This window comes from Enhydra lutris, unplaced genomic scaffold (genome assembly GCF_002288905.1).
Source record: "Enhydra lutris kenyoni isolate GAN:26980312 unplaced genomic scaffold, ASM228890v2 scaffoldscaffold22, whole genome shotgun sequence".
Lineage (NCBI taxonomy): Eukaryota > Metazoa > Chordata > Mammalia > Carnivora > Mustelidae > Enhydra > Enhydra lutris.
In genome coordinates, this window is record NW_019154106.1 from 9171662 (window position 1) to 9177702 (window position 6041).

The window sequence follows — 6041 nt, forward strand, 5'->3', positions numbered from 1 at the left end:
TTATCCCCCCCTTTAAATGTGTTGTTAAGGGCGAAAAGGCATTTCGGGAGAAGGAGTGGGATCTGCAGAGTCTGGGGAGCCTCTCCCATCCTGGGGGCAGTGGCCACCGTGCCTGCAGCCGGGGGGAGTTGGCCTCGTGGGGCCCTGGCAGCCCGCCCCAGGGGTTAGGTTTGAGACGGCAAGCCGGGGGACGCTACAGGCTCTTGTGTGACCTAATCCTTGAGGGTGGGTGGGATGGGGCTCCTGGGAGGGGGACAAGGGCCTTAATGGGCTGGTTTCAGGGTGTAGAGTCCCTGGAACAAGGAGAGGGGTTCCTCATTCTTCTGTCTTCATACTTGAGGACAGGCCCAGCTGCCGCCCAGGGAGCCCCCAGGGGACGCCTTGACTTCGAGACGGGCTCAGAAGCTGGGCTGTGGGTGGCCCGGGGGCCTGAGCTCTCAGAGGCCTGGGAGGCCAGGCTTGCAGCCAAGTGGCCTGAAGCGGGTCCTACACGGGCCAGACTGCGCCCCATTGAGGGGCTGACCCCAGGAAGGCAGGACGGCCTTGCTTGCTGGGTTACAGAGGAGCCTAGAGCTTTTTGCTCACACTGGCAGGACAGTGGCGCCTTCCTGGTCTGAGCCCCCTGCACAGCCCGGTCACGGGGGCTGGCCCAGCTAGGGACGGAGAGGTAGGGCAAAGGGGCCTCAGTGATTAGAAACAGGAAGCAGGGCTGGAACATTTTCTCCCAAATAGAATGCAGTCCGGGGAGGCCACCGCAGAGTTGGCCACGGTGGAGGCTTTCCAGTCGGACGATTCGGGTGCCCACACACCAGTAGGACACTCTGGGGAAGTGAAGGCAGGTGTGTGGCACCTTCCCAGGGACGGGCTGCCTGCTCTCTGCAGCACCTCTGAGCGAGGTGTGCATGGGGGGAAATTCCATTCTGCAGGGCGCCCCACCCCGCGTCCTGACCATTTCTGCTTGGAAGCAGTCGGCAAGCACGCTGGAATTTCTAACCAAGACAGGGACAGGGTAAGAAGAGGCTTGGGGGAAGTGGCAGTTTTTTAGCCGTGAGGCATCCAGGGTGTGATATCTGTGCAAAACCCAGAGATGAGATGAACAGAGATGGCCAGGAAGATTGGGAAGGCCCGGGGCAGAGGCCAGATCCGGGGTGAGGTCACCGGGGAAGCATGCGGGCCCACAGTGAGCTGTGGGCTGAGTGGGCCCAGGGGAAGGGAGGGGAGCAGACGGAAGGGAGGAAGGGAAGAACTCGCCTTGGCCTTTCTTACTTTGTAAAAGAGTAAGTACTTGGTGTCTGAATGGAACGTTGGGGGAGAGAGGTCAGGAGTTCAGTCCCCCAGGGATCTGGTGCTAGATGGACAGTGGGACATTGTTCTCGAAGGCGAGAGAACCCCAGCCTTTGTTCTCATTCCACTTCCACAGTAAATATTCCGGGATTTGGGGTGAGACCAGCGTCCACCTGTGCTAATTAGTCGGTAAATACTTCGGAAAAGTGTTCTTTGCCGGAGAGGCACTCGGGGTAGCTCTTGTCTGGCAGGGCTGGCCTTGGGAAAGGTTGAAGGGTGAGCACAGCCGGGAAGGGAAAGTGACCTGGGAAGGGGCCACGGTTTCTGGTGGCCACACAGGGGGAACTCGATCCCCACCTGTTCTTCTGACGCCAAGTCGTTCTTTGCCAAATTTCTGGGTGGGGCCTTGTGCTCTTGGCACAACCTGCATTTCCCTTTCCAAAACCTGGAGCCCAGTCCTGTTCCCACAGCCCGGCTCTGGAGGCTTCTGGTGCAGAAGGGACGGCCACATGTGTGTTCGGAGCGGCCAGCCTGGCCCCTAGCATCCCAGCCACGCGTTCTAGCCCAATGCTCACCTGATGGCATGAGGAGGCAACCTGGCCTCCTGCGGAGGTGTGACACTGCCTGGCCCCAGGTCCTGAGTGCCTTGCCAAGTCACGGGGGTCGAACTCCGGAGAATAGCCAGGGGGGCCCATCACTCATCCAGACTGACTGTGGGATTTGGATACACCTGTTGTTGGTGGTGTTTTTTCTTGAGAAAACTGCAGACATTTGGATATTGACTATTATATAAGGTGAAAGTTTACTGACATGGAAAGGTGGATTGTTAACTGAAAAAAGGTTTTATTATTTTTTAAATGATTTTTAAAAATATTTTTAAAATTATTTTAAAAAATTTTAAAAAGATTTTATTTGACAGAGCTAGAGATCACAAGTAGGCAGCAAGGCAGGCAGAGAGAGAAGGGGAAGCAGGGAGCCTGGCGCTGAGCAGGGAACCCGATTCGGGGCTTGATCCCAGGACCCTGAGACTATGACCTGAGCCAAAGGCAGAGGCTTAACCCACTGAGCCACCCAGGCGCCCCTGAAGAAAGGTTTTAAAAAGCATGGATGGTATGATTTCAATTTGGAAGATAGACTCACAAATATACAACAGGTGTTAATAGCAGTAGTCACTGGGTGGTACGAAATGTTCCCCCTATTTTTTTGTTTTTCAGGATCTATGTTTTCTTGTAACTTATTTAAGAATTGCTATTTCTTCCAAGTTCTACAATGCACACATAGCTCTTTTACTTAATTACAAGGTTATTTTTAACTTAAAAATGTTGATTAAAAATTGCTACCCTGGAAGGGAACAATTCAGGGGCTGCTTGAACCAGAGCATGGGGTGGTGGACCCTCAGTCCCACCTCAGAGACTGGGAAGAACTGACCTCTTTTCTGCTTTTCTGCTAGTTATAGTTTCGAGCCAAAACCCCGTCCAAGTTCTGCACAGAAACCAGAAAGTGGTGATATTTGCGGAACAAAAATCAGTTAACTCTGAGATGATCAGTGATTAAAAAAAAAAAAGGAAAAGGAAAAGAAAAAAGAGACTGAGAATCCCAGTCTGCTGTCCTCTGTCAACCCCATCCATGCTTGCCCCTTCTTGCTCACTGCCTGAAAAATCCAACTTCACTTTATTTTTTTTTTGAAAGATTTTATTTATTTGATAGAGACATAGCGAGAGGGAAAACAAGCCAGAGTGGGAGAGGGAGAAGCAGGCTTCCTGCTGAGCAGGGAGCCCAATTCAGGGCTCGATCCCAGGATCCTGGGATCATGACCTGAGCAGAAGGCAGACACTTAACGACTGAGCCACCCAGTCGCCACCCCCCCCCCACCAACTTTGCTCTAATAGAGGGTTAAGAGGAAAAGCAGAGTTCGAAGGATAAAGTTGTTAAAACGTGGTGTTCTTTCCTGGTTCTCACCTGTAGGCTCTTGGGACTGCCCCTACGCCCTGTGCGGGTCTTGGAAAGCGCTGGGAGCCGTGAGAGAGATCATGAGGATGGGCAGGGAACAGAGAGGCTGAGATAAGCCTCAGTTTAATCTGAGGAAACTCCAGTTTTCCAGGCCTTTTTTCATCTTTCAAAAGGGCTCCCTGTGGGAGTCCCCCCATCTTTAACTCCCTGCAGGACACAAGCTATGTATGACCGTGCAGTTGTTTTGGGGTGGATGGAAGCGAGGCACTTGCCCGCTGAATGGTGCCCGCACCCTGGTTGGGACCACTCTGGGCACCCACACCCACTCCCGGCCCCAAGCCTACCTGTGGTCCAGGCCCAGATCTCCCAACCCCTTTCCCGGGCCTGGTGTGCCTCAGTCCTTCAGTCTGGCCCCTATCCCCTTGGGGGCTACACAGGGAGAAGGAGGAGGACGCCTGGGTTTCTCCAAGCTGGACCAGCTTCTGTGGGCACCTCCTTATTCCCTGGTTGGTATGAAGTCTGAAAGCAGTGCTGGTCTATGCCAAGATCAAGGCTGCCCGAGGACCACAGGGCAGGTGTGGGGCTGAAGGGCCAAGTCCTCCGCCAACTTCTCCGGACACCACCCAATTCTAACGAGAGGGATCCCGACACGCCCCATTCTACCTTCCTTCGCACTCAAGTTTGTATTCTCTCATGCCAGAAAGGAACACCTTTGGGAAGGATGTCATTTGGAAAAAAAAAAAATTATTGTGCCATAGCTATGAGGTTAAGGCCCCTTCCAGCCCACTGCTGACCACGGCATCTGCTGGGGCAGACACCCACTCTGGACTCTGGGCCCCTCTTGTGCTCCTTCTCGTCTCACCATTTTAGCAAGTTTAGTCCAAAGAGAGTCTTCCTGGCTGAAGGAGCAACCGGGGGCAGAGGCTGGGGCTGTCTGAGCGTGCTCACCGGGGGGTCGCTGGCATCGGGCGTCAGGGTGGGATGTGCTTCTGTTGTTTTAAGAGTCAGAGATGTGGTTTAAGAGTCAGAGACATGGTTGATTTTGATGGGTCCTTTGGGGGCGTTTTGCTAGCACTGTTTTTGGGACAATCTGCTCTAAAATAAAGTGTAGTGTTTGGATGAAAATGAAGGTCAGGAACAGGAGCCCTCTTTTGGTCCCAAATTTTCTGACTAGGTTTTAATGATGCAATCAAAGATCAGTTGGTCTCCTTTGTGGGCCCCGGGCAACGCGGGACGTTTTATGGTTTGCTGCCCTCTTGTGGTGCAGAAATGGTGACAAGATTCTCCTCTTCCCCATAGCATCTGGCTCCGGGGAGAATGTGCGGGACAAAACATTATACGAGGTCTCTGCTGAGGGATTTCCCAGGCTAGTGGAGGTGACTTTTCATTGAACCAGGGTCCGAGGGCAACCATCCACACCTTGGGCTGTACAGGGGGCTGACATACATACCCTTCCCTAACTAGGGTGCCCGGCCGAAGAGGTCAGAGGTCCCTAGAGCCTCCAGTGGTCTTCGACGACTAAAGTTGCTTTCCTTTGGAATGCTGGAACTGATGGGCACAGAACGAGAAGCTTCAGCTGGCCTTCCTCCTACCTCAGCTCCCACTCCCCCGCCCTTATCCATGAGTGACGGCTACCTTCTTCAGTCTCTCCTTCCCCAACCTCTCATGTAATCCTGCTTTGGCTCCTTTTCAGGCTGAATTGTATCCCCTCAAAACTGGTATGTGGAAGTCCTAACCCCCAGTACTTCCACACGTGACTCTGTATTTGGAGACAGGGCCTTGGAAGAGGTGGTCAAGTTAATGGAGCCGCTAGGGTGAGCCCTCACCCAGTCTGACTAGTGTCCCCATCAGAAGAGGGAAGTTGGCTACGGACGTGTGTAAAGACCACGTGAGGACCCAGTGAGAAGGCAGCCATCGGCCAGCCAAGGAGAGGCCTCAGGAGACACCCTGACTTCCAGCCTCCAGAGCTGTGAGAACGTAACTGGCCATTGCTGAAGCCCATGTCCATGGTGTTCGTTCTTGGCACAGCCCTAGCAAACGAATACAGCCCTAATATAATACTTATTTCTACAGGGGAAGTGGTTGCATTTTGAGTTTTTTTCCCCTCTTTTTCTTTAGAGAGAGAGAGCGGGCGAGTGCCGAAGGGGGCCGAGGAAGAGGGAGAAAGAGAATCTCAAGCCGACTCCCTGCTGAGTGTGGGTCAGCGCAGGGCTTGAGCTCATGACCCTGAGTTGGACGCTTAACCAACTGAGCCACCCAGGTGCCCCAACATTTTGAGGTTTTCAAGGATAGAAATACGTATAACCAGTCCCTTGTGGGCCCAGCCACAGTTTCTCTATCTGTCCAGAGGATTCTTAAGATAAACATGGAGCAATTTTCCTTTAATCTCGCTTAGTCTTTATGGCAATCCATTCTACAGATGAAAACATTCCTAGAAGTTAGCTTGCCCAGGGTCACCCGAATGGTGGGGACAGTCAGGATTCAGACTCAGCCGGGCCCCCGAGTGCCACCTCCTTGTCCGTAGCTCAGAGCGGCCGGCCAGCCTGGGAAGGTCATGGGCAGGGATCGGGAAGGGGCTGGCTGTCAGGTAAACTTCGAGAACACTGACCATTTTCCCTGCCGATCCTTGCAAACGGTGGTCTGGTCTCTCTCTTAACCCACCGAGAAAAAGCTCCATTTCTCTGAAAAACTGTCCAATCTACTCCATGGGCAGGACGTATGGACACCCCCACACCACCCTCCTCTCGAAAGTCCTCTGGAGTTAGTACAGCTGTCTGAACTGACTGAAACAATGGGAGCTTGTGGAC